Source organism: Hyposmocoma kahamanoa, unplaced genomic scaffold (genome assembly GCF_003589595.1).
Source record: "Hyposmocoma kahamanoa isolate Upper Pololo Valley unplaced genomic scaffold, ASM358959v1 93, whole genome shotgun sequence".
NCBI lineage: Eukaryota > Metazoa > Arthropoda > Insecta > Lepidoptera > Cosmopterigidae > Hyposmocoma > Hyposmocoma kahamanoa.
In genome coordinates, this window is record NW_020654810.1 from 8664599 (window position 1) to 8684632 (window position 20034).

Here is a 20034-nt window from a genome sequence, read left to right on the forward strand (position 1 = left end):
CTAAAATGGAAACTTTAGTTATGTTTTTAACGTTATCTAACGTCCAGCCGGATCGAAGAAATTTTTCTTAGTCTTCCATTTTTCTATTGTGTGTGTATGTCCTAGCCGATTTCGGCTACAGCGCCTGCTGTTGTTTTGTATTAATAATTATAACAAACTAGTGGAGTAATTTCACAAAAAACGAATTGAATGACATGGTAGTAAAGTGTCGTACTATCCAATAAATTTAAAACTGTCATCTAACTTCCTACAATCACTTGGCCGGTCGTATTCGCCGGTCACCAATATAAAACTTATCATATTGATATTTTATGTAAATAAAATCCTTGACACAAATAAATTTATTATGATCTATATAAGTTATATATTGACTAAGCTTTGCCATATATTCAGAATGGAATTACAAGTTTTAATTCCGCCGTCCCCTTTCCATCATCGGGGAACGTGACGTTGGCTTGTGTTGTTTTTTATTTTTTCATTTATTGGTCATATGTTGGTACTGCAAATATTCGCGCGAAGCGTTACGCTTCCACATTTATGTGGCGAACGGAGTGGAATTCCCTGCCTGCAGACTCGTTCCCTGAACGTTATAACTTGGACCTTTTCTAGGCGAGAGTGAATAGGTATTATTTAGGCATTGTTTAGATACATGTAAATAAATTATGTATATAGCTGAGCTTTGCCATATACTCAGAAAATGTTTTAACCTATGGTCCTTTTTGGTCCTATGTACAACAATGGGATGCATAAATGTCTTGTGAACTCGCATAAAGCTTGTCATTGGCTCGCCTGTTTTGACGAATAATACGGAAGTGAAAATAGTTGTGTCATGATTTTTTTATAACATCAAGTGACCGGACGAACAGGACATGCGCCTGATGATAAGCTACACACCTATAACAATCGCAGTGCCACTCAAAGCTTTAAATCGCAAAGATCTGAGGGGCACTGCCACTGCGCCCGTCACCCGTAAGTTGACAAGTCCCATGTGCCTGTAATTTCCTCAATCAGCATCCTTACCCTTGACAACCGGAACACAGCAATGCTGACATTACTGCTTGGCGGCAGAAATCGGTATGGTGGCAGTACATCCATGGACGAACCTTTCACAGGGAGCTCTACTACTATTAAAAATCGTATGAATATACGATTTCCACGGTCTTACGACTACTTGGCCATGCAGATCGCCTGATGTTTATTAGGGCTTACTTCAGCTACAGCGGTTCAATAATAAGTTTTCTATGACGATTTATAAAATAAAACCATTATGAAAACTGTACCTTAATTTACAGATATAGTTAGGTATTGAATATACTCTTAATAATTAAAAAAAACGACCTGAAAAGTTTGTGGAATTATGTCTATTTACCAAATTTTATTGAAATCGGTTAAGGGAAAATGAGTGTAATCTAATAAACTAGATTAATTTACTATCAATAGAGGTGGAATATTCTCTTCTAATTTGAATGGGTGGTCCTATTAAGTTAAGGGAAAATGGGTGTAATCTAATAAACTAGATTAATTTACTATCAATAGAGGTGGAATATTCTCTTCTAATTTTAATAGGTGGTCCTATTCAAATTAGAAGAGACTGCTAAGACTACTACTACTAACCCTTTTAAGGTTTCACCGGTTTTCATGGTGTCGCCATATCTGAGATCTCGGGTTCGATCCCCGGCCGGGTCAGTGTAAAAAACTAACTTTTCTATATTGTCTCAGGTCTGGGTGTTTGTGGTTCCGTCATTGTTTCCGATTTCCATAACACACGTGCTTTAGCTACTTACTTTGGGATCAGAGCAACGTATGTGATGTTGTCTAATATACATATATGTAACCCCTTTCCAACAAAAAATAATCGTCGAAATCGGTTCACAAATGTCGGAGTAATCGCGTAATGTCTACAAAAAACACTCGGGTTCTGAACCTCCTTTTTTTTTGAAGTCGGTTGAAAATAATTAAAAATAGTTTATTTGCCAAGAAATGTAATATAGAGACAAGTAGTCAGAAATGAGTCTACATAGAACTATGAAGCACATTGCCCTGGCTGATATTTTGCCATAGCCTTTATAGTTAAGAACGCACAAAAAAACACACTTATACATACGTTATTATAACACATAGCAATTAGCTCTGTTTATTGAATGACTGATGACTGTATACCAACTCACATTTTCCACACCAATGAGATTCTAGACGAAGGCGTATGTTCCGTAACATATGAAAAAGCAAGTGATTTTTTACCGCCAATGCGTGGATATTAAAAACGTTGTGTTTGTATTGCACGTATCAATAAACTTCCAGTTAAACTCTCGGAAGACGCCAGACCTTTTACATAATATGCGTTTTTATAATAAGCATTGCAAATTATAATGTTAAGTAGTTTCATTACAGTTTTCACTAAATAATTATCACTACATATTGGAAATGAAACTTTTTTGTTGTTTAAATCGCGTATATTTGTTTTTTCAAACAATTTGATGGTTCCGACTGTAAAGAGCACGAAATGTTGATTTATAATATAGATCCGGAAAAATAGTTCTATTTTATGTGTAGTTTCATATTATTAAAAAGGGTAGCCGTAGATGATAGAGTGAAATATGTTGATTTAAAGAGACATGTTTATTGTTCGGTGTCCAGAATATAAGTGACAAAATTTACAATTTAAAATAAAACATAAACTTAATTGCTAATAAAGCAATATGTACCACATGTTGCAGTTAGACTATACATATAGTCTATCTATACTATAGTAGCAATCGCGGAAACCTAAGAAGTCGATATCAATACATACTCATAGTTACAGAAAATATCGGAAAAATAATAATAAGTCACACCGCGTTAAGAAACTTGTAACCAGTCATAATCAAATTCTGAAAACATGAAAATTATATGTGTGTCTCGTCCACTTAAGCCATACCCCACTTCTTTTTCGATTTACAACTCAGCAACTTAAATCGCAATAAAGCTCCCTGTGAAAGAGCTCGTCCTGGGCAGGACGGCCACATGGCCAAATTACCTATTTCTGCCGCCAAGATTTAATGTCAACATTGAGCAATGCATTTGAGCATTCCAATTTTGATGAATAATGATGAAACTATAGGCACATGGGACTTGTTAACTTTATGTCTCAGAGTGACGAGCACAGTGGCGGTATGATCACATTTTTGCTACTTAAAGTTTCACAGACTAGAACTGCAGTTGTTATGGATAGGCGGGTTGCTTGTCACCACTATTTCTTTCAATCCCACGACTACTTCATCCCGTCATTTGATATAAAAAAAAATGGAAAGTGCGTTGCCAAAAACGTTTGCACTGTATGCACCGGATGAGGAGAACCCAAGCTCAATTTCCAATACAACCAATTTTGGAAATTTACTTTTCTAAATTGGTTCTGGTCTGCGTGTTCTCTCCCGAAGTGAATCCCGTTGCTCTGGTGCTCACAGTACAGGGAGTTCTCTAGCATGAGACCAGGTAATGGGTGTGATTGTCTGTCACATAATTATTATTAAAAAGTAGAGAACGTATACAAGTATGTAAGGTCTTAAATGTCTGGTATCTGTAATTGCGCGACATTTCCTATGCTTAAATCCAGAATACAGCAGTGCTGCTTTAGCGTGAGCACAGAAGACCACTTTCGAATGTCCTTCTAATTAGCGGCATGTGATTTGGATAGCAAATTTCTGTTTCTACTCCAGTAAAAGGGAAAAAAGGCCTTTCGAAGAGAGTTTTACTAATAAGTGCAGTTTATTGATTGTCACTTTGTATAACGGTGAAGAAAACTTCGTAATACAATCTTCATGATGGGAAAAGTTAAAACGCTTCAAAAATTTATGTCCCCAAACAATCTTACTACAACCTAAATCCTTCATGGCGTCCTTAAATATAGTGGTGAATACAGTTGATGACTTTTATGTTTATCTAATGCACCCAGGTGATTTAAGTTTACTAAAAGTGTACTTAATGCACCTAGGTGAATTAATTCAGGGGAATTAAGTTAACGCACCCTTTTCGTATATGGAAAGAAGCATAGCTCCAGTAAAATTGTTATAAAATAGTATTCGTTTATTATTAACATTAGTACTCATAGTACAAATCTGTATTGGTATTCCAGTTGGTTGCTCTATTTGTGAACTACAACTGATATGAATGTGTGTGTTGTGAGTTTCATTACTTTTAATTTTTGTGTATGGTTTTGTGCGCGTGTTTTATATATAATGTTGTCCAAAATAGCGGTGATAAGCTGAAAATCAGTGCTGTGTATGCACTTATGCTCTACACAGTTTGCGCTTGCTCCCTTGGCACACAATAATTGTAGTTGTTGATGTTGTATATTGTAATTGAAGAGACCAGGAAAAGAATGGTCAAAGTCAAGACGTTTTAAGTTAATACCGCCATCCAGTACATTACCTAACTCAGAAAAAGGTTTATAGGTTTAATGTCCTTAAAAATTAGTTTTTACTTTTAATCATAAAAATGCTTGCGACTAAATAGTAGAAAAGTTAAAAATTATTTATTAATGTTTTTTTAGTTAAAATGGTTTACATAGCGTTACATTTATTTAAGATAGTATATACTTTTTTTCAGGTAGTAATTGTGTGTGTCTTTTTCATCAATATTTAAACGTTCTTTAAATTAAAAATTCTTTTTTCCTAAAATTGTGCTAAAGTGAATTTGATCATTCTTTCCTGGACTCTTCAATTGCTGTAATTTTTATATCATTGTATAAGAGTAAATTCTTTTTTTAAGTTAAATGTTTTGTGTGGTGAATAAATGGTTTAAATATATAGGACTGGCCTAAAATTGCGTCAAACTGAGGGTTGAGCTGTATAGGCTAGATAAAAAAAAATAAGACCGATATAGTGGTACTTGTAGATCAATCACATCGTAACGATTAAAAAAGTGTAGAGTCAGTTTTTATTGCGTTGCAAAGTGTACCACAGGGTTGCAAGTAAAACCTAGTAACCACTATAAGGCTCAACTCACACTGGCGCAGAGTCGAAGCGTCGACACTCGCATTAGTGTGCCGGGATCACAGTGTGGTTGGCGTCCGACGCTTCACTGCGCCCAAGAAACGCGCGTCGACGCGCGAAGCCGCTCGACTGCTACCAAGTGTCGACGAGTGTCGAGCCTCGATTCCATATTTGCATAACACATATTTGTACCTTAATAATGGGAAAATAGAGATGAATACGTTATAAGCGAAAACATGACTCGTCGCGACGCTTCGACTCTGCGTCAGTGTGAGTTGAGCCTAAGTATGTATATTTTAAGTACCATTCGGCTTAGTCCAGTAAAATGATAATAAAAACACTAATTAATGTAACTGCAATAAAACCGCAACATTGAATTTATTACTAAACATTTGTCAGCTGTCATCTATGATGTATGTCCGCCAAGTGAAAAGTGCAAATCATCGCTTTAGTGATTATTATGTAACAACGGGTAACAATTCATTAACACGAGTTTGTCCAAACTAGCGTACGTAACTACTAGCCAACTTAAGTTGAACCTGACCTACTCTTCCTGTCTCTAACGGAATCAGCAGTTACCATAGGTTTACAAAATTCTCTAACAGCATAGGAAATGTCAACCCGTAATGAGTTACGTATCTTCTCACTTGAGAAACACCGTACCTATCATATTTCGAGTAGTAATAAAAGCTGCGAAAAGTAATTTTAAAATGAACTTATTTAAAATATAAATATTTCTGCATCATTTCATAAGTTACTGAAATTTTTTGTTCAAATGGAAAAAAACGGAAACAACTGAATGAAATACTTTTACTTCCGAAATATTTTACTGACGTAATAATACTCTACCAACTTTTTATATTTTACCGTAAACTAAAAAATGAACGTTTATTCAACTTATTAAGACTTATACAGAAGAAGTTAATGATTACAATTATAAGCTGAAACGGTTCCAACACAGCATATGTCACAGCTCAACTGCTATAACGCTGATTTTCAGTTGGAGCCGCTTTTAAAGGATAAGATGACACGAAAGTACTGATGTTGTAAATTACTTATTAAACTATTTCATCTTACATTCTCCTGACCGTTTCGGCCAGGGCAACTGCTTCATCTCCGCTGTTGGTGGCGCTCGTGCTCTTTCACGTGGTTTACGTACCTAATCTTGTTAGTAAAAATCCGTGCGCACAAGGGGCACGTAAGCACACTGTCAAAGCAGTGGTAGCTGATCACCAAAGGTGGTCGGGTTTTCAGCTCGTCACGTCTAACTCAATTCGTCGACGGGTCTCAAATTGTGACATTTTTTGTTACAAAAGATCTACGATCGGCTGCCTGCTTCTCCCACTCTGTTGGGTCGATGTCACAATTTTTCATATGGTTCTTAAGTACATCTTTATAATACAAGGAGTTGTCCACCATGGTTTTGTTTGCCCCCTTAAGTTCCGAATAAAAGATGCTCTTTGCCACTCTGCCATCCTTGATACATGGCCGCTCTGACGAAGTTGTCGCCTCATAAGATATACTTCAATTCGACTTACTTTAGCTCTCCGTAAAACTTCGTTGTTCCGCACGCGGTTGAACCAGCTGATGTTTAATAATTTACGAAGGCACATCAGGTCAAATTAGGCTAAAGCGCGGATATGGCGACAATATACAGTCCATGTTTCAGCAGAATATAGGATGTTAGAAAGTACAACAGCCATGTAAATGGAGGCCTATTATAAGTGACATCGTTGGACATACATCGGTAAGTTAGTTTTTCTTTCGGAAGTTTAGTATGTTATTCGAAAATACCTTTGTTTTAATATAATTGTGATTTGAACATATTTTTGATTGTTTGTTTAATATGATTAATTGGTCGGTATGAGTTTATTTTTCAGTAGGTTCATTTTAACGCAGCTTAGTTAGTATTACAGTTGAAGCCTAAGTTCGCTATAATTTTATTAGTTTTTCGGAACCTCTATTATTTCCCTTATATTGACTACAATTCAATCACGGTTGAAAGCAATTTTATAATCCATTACTGACTATGTTCAAGGACATGTGAGGACCTCACACTACAAAGGGGCAAACGTAGAGCTTATCGGCTGAAATCATCTCACCAGAAGAGACACGCGCCCACCAGTTGTAGCATGAAGTATTTAGGTTTTCAAGAATAAGCAGTTATTTTGTGACCTGTATCACCGTAAGCGATGATACAGTATTTGCGGAAGTCACTTCCTAACAATCAAACGTATTATTCTATTCTACCCACTGTCATTCACAGACCAAGTTACATTGGTCTTCATAACATATGATTAAGTAGTTGAACGCTATAATTAGATGCAATACTTCTGTGCTAACAAGAATAGAGTCACGACTTCAGAATAACCAATGTGCCGTCGCTAAATGTAGTTAGAAAGTTAAAAAACATTAAATAGATTATATCATTTTCTATATCTATGGATTATATCAAAGTGGGCAAAAATTATTGCTCTGCACTTTCGAAGCGATAATAGTCGATAAAAAATTACTTTAGTTTTGTAAATAATATTTAAACTCGCAATATATGTGTATATATATTACACATGTATGTACGCGTATATTATATATACATCTGTGTATATCTCTTTGAGGAATAATCCGACGCCCTCGTATTTGGCTAATAAAGTAGTTTGGAATGATAGAACGGAGGACAGCAATCGCACGATACGCTGTCCGAGTATAAAATTGTCACCGACTCCTTGATTACATTCGTTTAGAGGCAGTTTCCGCTTTGCCGCTTCTAAATGTTGGAACGATATTCCACCGCTAATTATAACATGCAAATCGTCATATACATTCAAATATAAATATAAAGAATGACTGCTGAAACAACAGAAGACTTCGTGCTGTTGGTTGAAGGTAAAGTAGGTTCTCCTATGTTAATATAATAAATAAAAATATAATTATAATTAATAATATCAATTAAATTTCATTCTCTGCCTGTTCTATTCTATGTATGTAGTAAAATGCTTTTTACACTTTTTGCTGCATGGTCGGTGCGTGTATCATTTGTAGTTTGGTATAAAAATTTTAACTGGCGTTTCTATATATATATATATATATAATATTATACAATTATATAATAGTATATAATTGAGGTGAGTGAGATGCTTTCTTAATTATATATTTAATTAAAAACTGCGGTGTTTACAGCGACGAATACACTTCACTTGTAGTTGTACATTATGTACAAGGTGAAGCTTGAAAACCAGCAAATTGCTGAGGCTATTACCTTTTATTTACAGCTATTTATTTTGTTACCTTTTATTCACAGCTATTTACTTTAAGCCACTATTTTAAGTTTTTTATGTATCGTTGAAGTGTTGAAGAATAAAGTGGTTTTATTATTTTTTTATATAATTATGTATTGATTTAGTAGATATATTTTATATATCTTTAAACCGTAACTTTTTTACAACCGTAACGTTTCTTTAACCTATGGAATATCTAAGAAAAATCTAAAACAAGATGACTGTCATATTTTTCTACAATATTTCCGCTTCATTTAAAAAATGACACAGAGTATTTTTTAAACATAGGCTCTTTTACCCATGCTTTGGTATCAGTAATATGAAACCTAAATAACCTTACGCGTCTACTACTACTATTTCGCCGTAAGCTCAATCTCGATCGTAGCTCGACCTCAACATTTAATATCGACCCTTTCGCCATTCAAGTCTACCAGCATAATTGTGCAGCCGACATGGGATCTATGCATCGAATAAGTATCAGTTTTATCAGACTTTACCAAGTGTATTTAGTAACTTGGTAATATTCTATCAATTCAAACCGTTGCGCAGATAATAGCTATAATAATAAATCATATTACGTTCATGGAGTAACCTATGTATGTAACTAATTCGTAATGACAGTACGCCACGCATGTGCGCGTGCGATGATAGCATCTATAAAGAGAAAGAGCAGTTTGAATGCAAGTTCCGGTGGCGGCGGCAACCGAGCCGCGGAAGGAATATACAAGTAGTTACAATGGAGGTGTCTAATGTACCGTCCACTTTATAGTTTTTTTTATTTATGTTGTCGTACTTAAAACTTTAAGCTTACTAGTTTTGTGATTTCAATGGATATTTACAAAACTTGAGATTTATATTTTTAACTGATCATAAATCTGGAAAGCTATTTTTTAAATTGTAGCAAGATCTAACCAGTTCGGACGTCATTTAAAAATAAAATAAGATAAGAAATAGAGCTCCTTTTAAATGAGTTCGTCCAGAGAAGTACTGCTACCTTACCTATTTCTGCTGCCAAACAGTAATGTGTGCTTTACTACGTAGGGGTGCAGGTGAACTTACAGGTACATGAGACTTTTCAACTTATGTCTCAGGGTGGCGGGCGCAGTGGTAGTGCCCATCTGATCTTTGCGATTTAAAGCTCTGAGCGGCACTGTAACTATTATGGATAGGCGTGACTAATTGAGATTTACATCTATAACTGGTCCTAAATCTGGAGATCTTCTTTTATACATAACAAGATAGCATGTGTCTAATTAATTCGGATATGATTTACAAATAAAAAAGTTTAAATTATTTATCGAGTTCTTAGGTTTTCGCGATTGTTACACATAGGAAATGAAACTATTTTTCCGGATTTAAATCGCGTATATTTGTTTTTTCAAACAAACCGACATTTCGGGCGCTTTACAGGTCCCATGGTCACGGTTTAAATTATTTGTTAAAAATGCAAGTTATGTGCATGGTACCTTTAATACTTCCTTTTAAGTTATTTCAGAGTATTTTTCCTCGCAATGTTTTTGTTTCTTACCCCTACAAGAGCTAAGAAGCTAAGTGCTGCAGGTTTTTTATCTCATTGAGATAATAAATCAAGGGTGTTCAAAAATAATATAAATTTAAAATTTACCATATCTTAAAAAGTAGTTCGATCTACAAAAACAAATACTTATCGTCTGCAAATCGAAACAAATATGTCATAGGAAATTATTAGTATTCAGCTATGACTGACTCATTGATATTTATAAGGTATTCAACCGGGAAACGAATAAATTGATTTTCTTTTTTGCTAGAACAAAATTGGCTAGATTAGAGAGGTTGCCAGTCATAAAATATGGCATGTTTTTATGCGTTCTTCGATTTTCCCCATGACTAATAGTAAATTGAATTTACAATTATCTTAATTGGACAATCTATGTGTCTTTACAAACGCTACATTAATTTTAATTCAGCTCGTCCAAACATTATAATTTTGTTAACAGACTTCAAAAAAAGGAGGAGGTTCTCAATTCGACTATGTTACGCGATAACGGCATTTGTGAACCGATTTTGATGATTCTTTTTTTTATTGGAAAGAGTGACATCAGTATTGGTCCCATTTAAATTTGTAGAAAATATTCCATCTCTAAAGATGGCAATCTAGGGGATGAATCCGGTGTCGTTCGAATTTCGCGTAATTCTACGAACTTCTGAAGTCGGTTTTTTTAGTATTCTGTAAAGAGATTATTTTCTTTGTTTCCTTAAAATTTGGATACCATTTCCAGCGCTTTCAACAATAACATAACTTTTCTTGTACACCATGTTTTATTTATACCGCACATACTTATTAGGATATCCAATTGTACATTTGACTCTATAGTTTCGTGTCATAATTTCGTCATTTTGATGGATTCTATGATAGAGTTTGATACCGACATACTTTTGAATTTTACACTTTATTCATTTTCTCAGTCTGTATTCATAATAAAGTATAAGATCTCAAACATGTAATTGTCTAAGCAATCAAATTACATTATAAAGTGTACACCGTAAAATATACTTATTATATTATATTATATATATTATAAGTGCGTGCAAATGTTTCTTACTCAATCTTTTCAGGGGTAGAGTTTAATCAATGTGAGGATTTCAAATGCCATTTGCTTAACTATGACATTAAGATCATTTTAGTATGAGATGCAACTCATACAAGTCTATCTTCTGAAGATAGGTACATGTTAGAGGGTCAAACATTTTGTTTTATTAAATTAGGTTATTATTACAGACAAGAAACAATACGAACGGTCTGGAAGTTAAATATCGTATACATAAATCGATGTAGAAGACAAAGACATGACCAAAGTAATGGATAGGCCCATTGTTTAGTAACATTTTTCGTTTTTTTGCTAAATTGTTTTATTGCATAAATATATATATAATTCGTCTTTGACATTGTCCGACAGCCGAACGATGCGGACATGACTGTTTTGGATTATTTTCAGGCTTAATGATATTACAAAAGTTCGATAGTTTTATAAGAGCTGGAAAAAGCCGAGGTAATCGATGCTGCGGTCGTTATGTAAAATACCAATACATACCTCTTTTTTATGACCGTAATTATGCATAGGTGAGTAACCTTTCGTAAGAATTTTTGGGATGTACAATCAGTCCATCTTGTGTTACGTTTGATTTCACTTGCCTATGACGTCATGGCATAAGTTAAAGTTTTTTTATTTTTAAATTTATTACCAATTGATTTGTTTAATGGCGGTTTTTAGGGGAGGGCTATGTCCAATAATTATATACGTTAATACAAACGTATTATTTGTTACGTATTTGTGAATTATTAATTGACAACTTTTTTTATATTTTTTTGACGTTTTATCTTAGAATTTGTAGGCTTAACTTTTATTGGAGTTATAATTCTAGGAAATATGTCTGGTAATTTTCAAGAGACAAATAACAGACTACGTTTCAAAATACTTTATTTATTGACAATGTATTGTTTAATATACTAAACGAAATTATGTTGGTACGCAACAAAAATGCTGTCAAGGTATAACCTAGATAAAAGGAAGTGATAATTTACTCAAACGCAAAAGGTATTTATTACTCGGTTACCACTTAACAACAATTAGCTATAATGTACAAACATTATTGCCCACAAGTGGAATGTCGGATATTTTTCGTTTTAACATATCATACAAAAGTGTATACCATCGATACCATGAGACGAAGAAGAAGAACATAACACGGAAATGCGACGACATCGAAATTATTTATTTCGGAAATTCTTAGCATAAAAATGCTAAGAATTTCCGTTGTCATAATTATAATGGATTTTTTTACATTGTAGTTCCAGAAATCATTTTGAATCTTTATTTTGGCTAAAAACATGAATTGTCTATGTACGAACGGCGGCATTTCAAGCTACACATTGACGGATCTGCTTCCGTTTGATGTACCGTTCATTGTACTTATTCGTAACGACGTACTTATTTATTGATTAAGAAGTTTCCTGTAGTAATTTTATAGTTAGAATGTATTTGACTGTCATCTTATAATTTTTTAAAACGCTGTAGGCACATGACATGTTATTTTTCTAAATTAATTATGTCATTTATGTTGTACTTATTTGATTCGCGTCCACATTTTTTATATCCTTTTTAATTTTATTTCTTAATTTTTTGAAATCGGCTACTTCGAAAAGGGTCTGAATACCAGCGCTGTGATTCCGCCACAGTATTTGCTGAGTTGAGCTCTTTTCAGTGCTATATTCATAATATTGTACTCGTAATATGTAAGTACTATATTGAATTAAATATACTACATAAATATATAAATTTATTTTCATTCTTTCTTTCTAATATGTAATGGTAAAAAGATAAATGATAACAAAAGAAACAAACGACTGTGTTTACACCTCAAGCAATCATTACCAGATAAAGTCAATAGTGAATTGATGATCTCGCCACGAGTGGTGTGGCTGCAGACACAGCTTGACACTATATGGAATTATCGTGGAGAGATTGATGGCTAACGCGTGAGAGTATGGGATGGGGCCACGTATTATGCTGGTATGGAATGACATAACGGGCCGCGTCGCCGTCGTTATGTGTGCGGGTGCCGCGACAGGTGCAGCCATTAGTTCCCCTCTACCCGACCTGTCATCTGTGGCCGCCACGGCCACGACCGTCTAACGTTTCACATACCTGTTGCTCATAAAAACGGTATTCGCCACGTGAAACTCAAACAAACTATTTACCATCTTAACGATTTCTTTTACTTTGTTTTTTTAAAGAACAATGGTTTATTTTATACAGAGGTGTAATTAAAACTTCACTCAACTTTTTTCAAGAAAAACACTCGTTTTCGTACTAATTGGATTTCCTGTTTAGTTTCTTCATAAAGCACTACATGGCTATCAATTTCATGTGTGTTTCGTGTAAATCTAAAAACATTTCTGCATTACCTGAATTTTTTATTAACCTAAAAAAACATTTTACTATTACGCGTCAACATACACGCGTTTGTCTACATATATACATATTTGCACTTCTATACATATATTATTGATTAACTGTTACTTGCCGCTTTAGAATTAGGTTCATAACCGTCTTTTGTTCTATTTACACACAAATATACTCGTACGAAAACAAATAACTCGGGTTAATTATTACCTCGTAAGCCTAAAAAGTATATAAGTTTGATTATATATGTATATCATATTGCACACAAATTTTAGCAATGTCACTATTAGTTACATAGTTCAGAATCTCTTCTTGCGTCAATACCTACTCACATCCTACCTATTTTAGTCAAGCAAAAAAACACAAACAGTCGTCCATAAAGTTCTACTAAAAAAGTTAAACACGCACCGGTCACATTTATTTTGAAATTGTTAAAGTAACGTTTTTTTGTCCAAGCTCGAATTCCCAATTAACGCTAGGCTCAGCATCAAAGATACCGTGCGAAACGACAATGTTCTCGGTATAAAGAACAGTGTTTATTTCGAAATGTTAGAAAAACCTTTTGATCCGCTGATGCTGATTACAATTAACGGGTTGGTGGGAAGATTGCGTTGAGACAAAGAGGCCTTGGTGCGCGGGCGCAGGCGAGAGGCGCGGGCGCGGGGTGCGGGCGCCGACGACTGCCTCACCGTCGCGCTCGGGTGCAATCTCGCTTATTCCCTTTGTTAATTAAACCCAGTTTCCTTCACAACAAAAACCCTTTTTTGAATTTGGTTTTTTCTCTCAACATCCATCTTTTTCGATAAGTAGATATCGTACTGCGAGAAACTAAGTTATTAAAGTTAGGTGGATATTATTTTTTGTCTCTACCCTGGGGTTACCGGCGACCTCAAGTCATTTATCGTACAGTTGTTATTCGGAAACAACAAATCGAACCGAAGTATCAAATTGTCACACTAAAAAGTAAATATTACCTAACTTTATATGACTTTTTAGAAAGAGAGAAACAAACAAAAGTTCTATATTACATTGTACGCGGCTATATCTTTGTGTTTGCTAAATATGTGGAATTAAAAAATTATCATCAGTCGGTATACGACTAGGGTTTACGGTGGCTATTCATGGTTCGACCAATCATAACGATTTGAAGAATTTTGTATTGAGCTAACTTTGAACATCAAAATCGTTTCGGCGCCCTGCCCACCCTACTGATTTAATTTAATGATGCAACAAGCAGATAGATAAATTCGCAAGCGCCGGTAGTTCGTTCCGTGGCGTATTTGGCATAGCGTCTGACACGCTTACTGGAAGACGTTGGTTCGAATCCAGCCGAATTTTTTTCAGTCTTTTCTTATTGCGCGATCATATTAATAATTATTACAAACTAGTGCAGTAATTTCACAAATATAACTGAATACTATGGTGGTCATATATCGTGATATACAATAAACTTAAAAAATATAATTTACTTTTAGTATGTGAAACACGAAGTTTTCTCGTCACAGTTTGTTCCCAATGCTGCTACTACTGCCATTATAAATCGAAATGACACGTTGAAATGGAAATTTCGATCGAACAATAAAGTGGTCTCTACAGAATACTTTTCATTCACATTTTGTTCCTACAGCAACTCAAATGGGGAATACCAATATTATATTCATCATGTTAGTTTGGAATGAAGTGACACAATGGACAACAGAAAAATCCGATTAGAAGAATTTTTATTGGGTATCCATGGAAGAGCTCCGTAGACCTTTCTTCATAAACAAAGTAGTAATAGCATTCATTAGAACCATTATTCTATGAAATTATAATAATATACAAATTATTTAATATCTGTATCTGGATAATCTGTATATATTATGACGTGTAGGTTATTTTGTATGTCTGTATTTTTTTATAATCCCAAGTGATGGGACACAAGAGATTGGTCTTTTGTTAAGAGACTAAGCGAATCGTCCAATAAAATTGTGAATACAATATGAACTACATAATCATACTACTTTATGAGTGAAGTTTCAACGTTTTAAATAATAATTAGTTACTAAATTTTATTTAAATTTTATATCAGTCTTGTAAAAGTAGAGTAATTAATACAATGGTAAATTTATTAGTGGGCCCTTACTTGAGTACCGAAATGTTTAATATTATATTTATTTATTTATGTCTTACACCACTGAGATACAAAAATTTATAATGTGATCGAAATCATGAATATATACAGGAATATTTTTACTTTTCCATAATAAGATTGTATTCAATACTCATACTCAAACTTAAATAATCTTCATTTCATAGAAGCAAATTACACTTCAAGCAAATCGCACTAAGCGCTTTGCTTCCTCCTTTCTGATGCGTACGGCAAAGGAATGGAATACTCTATCAAATCTAATCTGTTTCCCGAAAAGTACAATTTGAGCTATTCAAGGCTAGAGTGAATAAGCATTTTTCAGGCACACGTGTACCATCGTCGGTCACATCGTTGCTTAACATCAGGTAAAATTGTGGCCAAGCGTTTGTCTATTATTTGTTACAAAAAAAACATTTGAAATCGTCACATTGACTAAACTTTACTACTCAGGCAGATTCCCATGAGAAAAATGAATAACAAACTCTAGGGGTTATACTATGCAAATAAACATTTGCATATCTTTATCATTTACAATATTTATTAGTAATCTATATAAGCTCAAGACATTCCGCAAGAGCTACACGATTCGTTACCATGGATTTTTGTGATCCAAGTACGCGAAAGCAGCATAAACACCTTTAGTGTAAATAAATAAATAAATAATGCACACACTCATAGCCCTGCACTAGTAAACATTGTATCGCGGATACCATGGACACACGCATACAATAGACACACACAAATTACACCCAAATTCATGCGAGAAATAAATGTAGGCCATACAAATATTTCGTCCGGCCCGGGACTCGAACCTGAGCCTTTGCGTGTCAGACCAGCAAGGCAACCGTTCCTTGTTATTTGTATAAAGAGACGGGACGAACAAGTCCTGCGCCTAATGATAAGCTACACGCCTGTCCATAACAGTTGAAGTGCCATTCAGAGCTTCAAATCGCAAAGATCTGTGGGGCATTGCCACTACGCCCATCACCCTGGGACATAAGTTGACAAGTCCCATGTGCTTGTAATTTCACCAGCACCTTTACCCTTCAAAACCGGGACAAAGTAATGCTAACATTACTGCTTGGCGGCAGAAATAGGTAAGGTGGCAGTACTTCCCTGGACGAACTCGTTCGGCTACGGAAACAGTAATGCTTTGTTTCACTATGTTCATTAAGTCAAAATTTAAATCTCGTAAATGACTTTACGAGATTTAAATTTCGTAAATGGCAAATTTTGAATATCAACCGGAATATATTGTTATAGAAGCGTATACGTTATCATTATCAACATCAACCCACTTATGCGAGGCCATAGTCCACCACCCTGGCCCAATGCGGGTTGGAATCTTCACAACTTTCCGAGGGTTCTGAACCTCCTTCGACGTAGAGGTGTCAACAATCGTGATGAAACCTGCGCGTTTTCCTTGCTTCCGAAAAGCTCATGGTAAATTTCAAATTAAATTTCGCACATAAATTCTGGAAAACTCAGCCCGGATTCGAACTCAAGGCCTGTACTTGAAAGGCGGTAGGTCAGCCATTAGGCTACCACGGCTTCTAATATACATTTCTCCTTAAACGAATGTCTGTGAAACCTAGATGTGAAAACGCAGTTCAAACAACAAACTAAAATATGATGACTACGGAACTCGAAAAGAGATCATGGTTACTATGGTCCATAAGTGAATATTCATTTATGGTAAATTGTAACCAAGGTTAGTAACCACGTCAACGAGCCAAGCTGTCGTGATTTTACGGCCTAAAGTTAATTGTATAAGTACACTTACCTTAAAGTCATCGTCAACTGTTTAGTAAAACGTGTAGGTTTTAGCTACTAAAATGTAGCACAACCTTATAAAGACTTTTTTCATTTGCATATTACTGCTGAGTTTTCCAAGTAAAATAACATTTATATGATGTAAATGTAATTGAGAATTACGACCACAGTCAAGCTAGATAAAACTTTATTCTATTGACGTTTTATAATAATAAAAGTAAATTACGTGCTAAAAATATGTTAAAATTCTCCTTCTTAATTTTTTAAAATCTTTATGAACATTTCTTGATTATGGTTTTGTTCGGAAATCAATGGTTTTTCCTTATCAAACATCTGTTTGCTACAGTTTACCACACCTTGTAGCGCTATAGAATCTACTCGTATGTGCACCATATTAATGAGTATTATACTCTTAGGAATGTATGTTATCTCACAAAGGAAATACGATACTTAACTATACAAATGAGCTAGTACTACGTAGATTATTCACCCTTCGCTTTTTTATTTTCTTTTTAGATTTCTTATTATTTATGTCTTTTTGTGACTTACAGTGAATGATATGAGATATCTATACTTTGAATACTTATTTGCCGGTGTTTGATAAATTAACAGTCCCCTAAGTGGTTTTTTCTAATCTTTACTGATCTTTTCGCTATTATCTTATAAATTCCGTTCATCAAATATAATTCCGTTTAATGAACAAATTCTGTTACAAACAAGTATGTGAGAAAGAGGTTCTGTTAGCTCTCATAGAACCTCTTAACGGTCGTTTTCATGAGATAGTAAGTCGACTCGGAAATATTATGTATTTTATTATCAGATAACAATGAGTCATAAATCTTATTGGAAATGTCCTTATTTTGTATAGTTTTGACCTTAACATCGTTGTGATTTGTCTTAACAAAATACTGGTCTCTTACATTGATATGTTTGTATGTCTATTGTACTGCCACGTCCAAGGTAGGCGACTATTCTGTACGACAGCCTACAGTAACTCATTTTGTAATTAAACATTTTATTACGACCTACGCATCGACCAGCCCGATGCGGTGTTATGTAGCCGTTCTAGTTCCATATTATGTCATAACTTAGGTTTAGATCACGAGCGAGATTTTGGAAAGTTATGAGTTCAAACTAGTTTTGTAGCTTTATTGGATATCGTAATCATTTAAATTAATCTACAAAATAACTTTAATATGTATATGTGCACTTTATTCATGTCTTTATTGGTATTTTAAAAGTAAATTGCTCCATGGGTGTTAAATATACTTTAAACAATATAAAGTTTCAACACCGTTCCTTCATCAATCAAAAAGTTTACAGAAGGAGAAAGTTAGAAGATCAAGCAACGAACATGAGATGCACCTTAAACGACGGCTCGAGAAAGTTGCGAATTAACAACACAAGCATGAACCGGTAATGAGATTAAAATGCGCTTACGCTTGTGATTGGTGCTCAATCACGATGAGCGTTTGACCGTATTTGCGGTACGATTGCTGTGATTGCATCACATATGCAACTACCGGATCCGAGTAAGGAAAATCAGCTTATCCCGCTTTGGGCATATGCACGCGTGTTTTGCGCAACTGGACGTGAGGCGCCACCTAGTGAAACTGACCACATCGTTTTGTAATACAATTACAAACAACGACAAAATGGGCTCTTGGACACTTCTTATGTAAGACTACCTTTAAGAATTTATTGGTTACTCTACCCGTGAGGTGCAAATAGATTCATTCACGATATGTTATCATTATCAACGATCTATGACTTTACCGTTACATTTGGTTCGTTGAATTCTGATTGTTTGATAGTTAATTGCTTAAATAACTAATGGGCTGAATGCCGGCAATTGTTGCTTATCACGATCGACAGAATGTTCAGTTAATTAATCTTCTTTTGCTATGTTAATCTTATACAATATGATGCATTAAAGTACAAAGCAGGTGTTAAGTGTAGCTAAAATTGCTGTCGGTTTTATCAGTTATAGATTATTCCCTAGTTAAATTTTTTTTAAATCTGAAGGCTTATTTAAGATTAAAAGTTTGTTCGATTAAAGGAAATAGTTCTTTCAGTGAATGTGTGCATTTACTCTGTAAAAACTGGCCTTAGTTAATACATAATAAGTTTGTTTACATTAATTCTAATAAGATTCCTAATAGAAATTTTCCGACTCGTTTGAGATATTTGTTGAAAATGTATTGTTAGAAGCAGGCCCGGTTCAAATGTTATTGAAATTAGATCAGATTAGAGTGTAGTAGAGGAGAATGAGAGAGCGGCCGCGGGGTCGTGCCGTGCGAAGTTGCGACACGATCGCGACTCCAAGTAACACCGCGTAGTATGTAAGGCAAAAATTCGAGCGAGAGCCAACCTTGAGATCATCGGTGAGTGCGGGACCGGTGGTGTGCGGGGCTCATTCCTCCCGGTAGAAGCGATCCGCCTTCCCTCGCCGGCAGGCGAACAGCCGTTAGATAACTAGTGGAACTAGCACCGCACAGTAGACAGTGATACTTTGTAGCGATACACTCGTTTTTGTATGGCTAAAAACACACCATCACTTCACACTGCACCTACACTCCAGGGTTCAGAGCGGACCGTTCAGATTAACGGGTACTCGTACGACTATCGAAGTAGCGACAAGGCCGGTCGGTTCGCATGTACGACCAGGGTATTGGTCGGACAATGACTGAGCGCGCGGCGGGCGGCGCAGGCTGCGGCGCGCGCGCAGGTTGCGCCTTCGCCCCCGCGCCCCCGCACTGCAGCCTCGCCCTCAAGCGCGTTTCCCAGAGTCCGAGCTTTTACCCTGCTTTACGTCAGATATAAAATCGCAAAAGGTGATAAAAGCCTTGACCACATTTTGTTACGATTTAATTTAAAAAGTGTTTAATTTAAAAGACGTACAAAAGTTCAATAAGTGAGTGCAGAGGGTACATAATATTGTG

General features: G+C 35.2%; 1 protein-coding gene across 2 annotated transcripts in view; it reads right to left on the minus strand.

Moving 5' to 3' along the window:
• LOC113237325 overlaps positions 1 to 19794 on the minus strand; it is a 116585-nt gene extending 96791 nt beyond the window's left edge. For both annotated transcript variants that reach the window (XM_026473737.1, XM_026473736.1), the window contains exon 1: positions 19464 to 19794. The gene's annotated coding sequence lies outside the window, so the exon portion shown is untranslated. The remainder of the gene's footprint in view (positions 1 to 19463) is intronic.
• Between the last annotated feature and the right edge of the window lie 240 nt (positions 19795 to 20034).